At 46.4% G+C, this 3,901-nt stretch overlaps 1 long non-coding RNA gene across 1 annotated transcript; it reads left to right on the forward strand.

The window, feature by feature from the left end:
- Positions 1 to 992: 992 nt before the first annotated feature.
- LOC125758268 (uncharacterized) lies at positions 993 to 3,442 on the forward strand. The gene is made up of 3 exons (XR_007415984.1): positions 993 to 1,065; positions 1,512 to 1,584; positions 2,363 to 3,442. It is a non-coding gene; the product is annotated as an uncharacterized LOC125758268 (long non-coding RNA).
- Positions 3,443 to 3,901: the final 459 nt, after the last annotated feature.

Raw genomic sequence — 3,901 nt, forward strand, 5'->3', positions numbered from 1 at the left:
CGCTAGAGTTTTTGTGGGCCCAGCCAAGATGCGTAGGATGGCTTGGCCTTCTTCAACCCGAGTCTGTTACCGAAATATCCGAGAAGCCTCCTGTAACCCAACCAAGGACATCGGTAATCTTCGTCATGGACCTGGCTATGCCGTTACACGAGCGCTGCGCGTCAGGCTGCCTCGGGCTTCGAGCTTGTCGACAGCGCCTCCTTCACGCTGCGGCCACGATCCAGCCCAAATCCGCCAAGCGTAAAACCAGAGGGGCGATCGGAGATCTGTTCGTTCCGCGTTCGTTCTGCGGTGCCTACGTCACAGAAGTAGGAGGAGGCGCAGCTCTCCCGCCTAGAACCGCCGAGAGGAAGAGAACAGCCAATCGTCAAGCGAACAGCTTTCCGGAAGTAGACGCGCATCCTGTGACGTCGGCACAGGGACCGTGAAGCGTTTCTCGCCTTTTAATAAATATAATTACTTTACAGAAAATTATTGTTTTTGCTTCTCAAGCTCAAACACTCTTTCAAACAGCAACAGCTTTGAGTGATGATATTTAATAATGTTAGTTTTTTTTGACGTCGTCGCTAGATGGTGTCGCGCACGCGAAAAAAAAAAGAGAAAAGTAGCGGTTGACGTAGTTTCAAAATGTCGTCCGATCGCAACGTCTGCGTTGGTTCTCGGGTGTCGGATCGTCAAAAGGAGCTTCTGCTGGCTTTTGTGAAAGAGCACCCACAGATCGCGAGGCTGTCGTGCCCGCTGGAGCCGTCGTTCACGAGGGAGGGCCGGGACGACATGTGGCAGGAGCTAGTAGCGCTTTTGAACGAAGAAGTCCCTGCGCGTAACACCAGGGCCCAGTGGCAGGCCCGATGGAGGAATGAGCGCTACTATTCGCAGCAGGGTCTTGCCAAACTCCGAGGGCAGCAGAGGTGAGTGCGAGCACAATTGTATTGTGGTCGGTCATCTTACACGTCCCGCTTGTGCTTTACAGCAGCACCCGAGGCTGCCAGATTTCGGATTACCGCGGCCGCGTCGTGCTTGACAGGGACGAGTGTGCGAGGCCCATAGTTCGGGTGGTCTGAATCGGTAAGCACTGGCTTAGAATATCATTGTCACTTGTATGCTGCGAACAAGTGGGCTCGTTTGCTTCGAGCCATTACGCGCTGTTTTACTTTTTCAAACAATATCGAGTGGATCACCCGGCCGCCGCGTTAGCTGAGGTGCTAACACGTTGCGCCGCCCAGAACAGAATGCGAAACAGCCACATTTGCGGTGATGACGAAAGAACAGCCGCGAACTATATTTCGAAGGTCACTAGAGCACCCTACGTGTTCCAACCCATTTCTCAGACCCTCGAGTCGAGTGAGGTGCGTAGCCAGTAGGCTTGTCTCCCTCCACCCCTCTCTCCAAAGTCTGTGTGTCATAGCATGCCGCTGTTGAAACATTCTAAAAAAACATTGCTATTGTTCACTTCCACTCCATACTTCTTATTGCACTCAGTGTGTCAATCAAGAAACTTCTTACTATAACAGGTGAGCCCTGCTCCAGCTGCTACTGGTGTGGCTGAAGAGGATGTGGCCCAGGATCTTTCCCGTGCCCCAACTCGTAAGTTTCGCTGATGTTTTTGATTAACTGTAGATGGTGTTACATGCTCACTGGTGATGCTCATGCGTGCAGGCATATGTTTGTGAAGAGATGACATCTGTGGGCATAAAGACAAAAGGCTGCACAAAAAAAATTTGGCAAACGGTTGCAGGAGCTAGTTGTATGCATAACTGTCAGATGGAATAAACAGGTGTCCTGCCTTGCAGATGTAGCAAAAAGGTAGCATTGCAAAAATGTTCAACATCTTGAAATGTTTCCCTATTTTGTCAATTGCTTCAAAAGTGAAACTGAAAATGTGCTATTGCTAAATATACTGTTCAAAAAGCAAGCTCGTTATATAACTTTTTCACATAGCCATCATACACAAATGCACATGTTTGCACCTGTGTTACACCTGCTTGCTGTATGTTTTGCATACTGCAGCAGCTAGGGTTTCGGAAGGAGATTGTGTCAGTCATCGCGTAAAGCCGGGCAAACGATTGTGTAGCCCTGAAAAGGGCTGTTTGGTTGCTTCTCATGCAGAGATGGTTAGAGGCGTGAGATGCGTTTGATGAGATGAGCGAAAATGAATTCCGGCACCGCTTTGGTCTGTCCAAACGAAGTGCGTTGGTTGTGCGGTGAACCAAGCACCATTCATGGATGCCGTTGGGTCAGTGGATTTTCAACAGAGAGGAAATTGTTGCACACACTGAAACTCTTCACGAACAGAAGCTTCCAGCGAAGAGTCGGTAGCAGGAAATTTATAGATGATAATGGCAACACATTTCTTGGTTTCCAGCTCATGCCGCAGCTGCGAGATGGGGGCAACTGGCAGGCCGAGGCGCTGGAGTTACTAGCCGCAAACACCAGGCGGCAGGGCCAGGCATCATTGGAAAGCTGCGCCAGGTTCAACTTCTCGGTGACGCGGTCCACAAATTGCAAGGCGTTGGTACCCTCGCCCGGGCCCTCATTGCAGCGGAAGGCACCTGCACAGTGATTTGTAAAGACTAGTTGTACATATATGTAGATTTATTTTTGTTCACATCACGAGCTATGATACGCTGGTTTGCTTCAATGGTGCCCTGCAATTTTCTTTCAGTTAATTTTCTTTTTCTGCATATCAGAAGCACTGATGTGCTGTTTCATTGTACATAGTAAAGTGTAGATCAATGGTAAATCGTGTCCTGCGATGTCATTTCTGTTTAATCTCATCGTGCGAGGTGATGCATTCAGCAGTTTTGTAGTACATGTGCATAGCACAGTGTGGTTTCATTTATAAATCATGTTTTGCCATGTCATTTTTTAAAATCTCATTATACAAAGTCATGCATTGAGCAATTTTGTAGTATATGCACATAGTGCACTGTAGTGTATCCTTATGTTTATAGTGTATACGTGTAGAATATTGTGGCACACTGTACGTTTTCTATCGATTTTTACACATCCTAGAAAAAAAGAAAAGCGTTTGTGAAAGGTCTAGGTTGCACAACAATTTTGAAATATTGCAAGACCAAAAAATAGTTGACGAATACGTGTTCTGTTGCTTAGAAGTGTTTAGATAACAGGATTGGGTACAAACAGAAATCAATAATAGAGGAAGACATATCAGCAACCAACAACTTGCATTTTTTAGCGAGTTCAATTAATGCCGGTTCGACTGTGCCTTGTTTTCATGTAATACAATGACTTTCGTGCTGCGAGACGCGTGTGTTGTTGCAGAGGAGCAGCAGGCACTTTGTAATAACTCCATTTGTATATTATAAAAGGAAGCTACTTTTATATTCTTTTTCTTGGCATTAAATTTAAAGGATATTTATTTATTTTGCTTTTTATGTGCATTGCTCGTGATACTTGTAATAAAATTTCAATTCTGACACCACCCTTGTTGTTCACTTCATTTACAAGCACGATTCTTGTTGCACTAAAGCTACCGCATCTTGCTGTCCTGATTCAAACAGCCTTTTCCGGTTACCACTTTGGCTGTGAATGGCACCATGTGCCATTCACAGTTGAGCTCTCACTTGTGCTTAGTGTGAAGCGCCGTATTTTACAACCTAGTCGAAGCATTTCATCAGCATGGCGTTGTGTGACAAGGGGGCATAGGTCGGCAAAATCACTCATGAGTCGACTCACTCAGATTCAGATCGAGCTGTGAGTCCAAGTGAGTAATACATTGGTGAGTTCGAGTCCGGGTGAAAACATTTTAGTGAGCCTGAGTCCGAGTGAATCCGCTTGAGGAAAATTTTGGCGATTCTGAGTTTGAGTGAGCCCCAAGAGCAAAATATATTTCACGAGTGAGTCAGGGTGAGCTTCACATTTTTTGCCAACCTATTCAAGG

Source organism: Rhipicephalus sanguineus, chromosome 1 (genome assembly GCF_013339695.2).
Source record: "Rhipicephalus sanguineus isolate Rsan-2018 chromosome 1, BIME_Rsan_1.4, whole genome shotgun sequence".
In the NCBI taxonomy this organism is placed as follows: domain Eukaryota; kingdom Metazoa; phylum Arthropoda; class Arachnida; order Ixodida; family Ixodidae; genus Rhipicephalus; species Rhipicephalus sanguineus.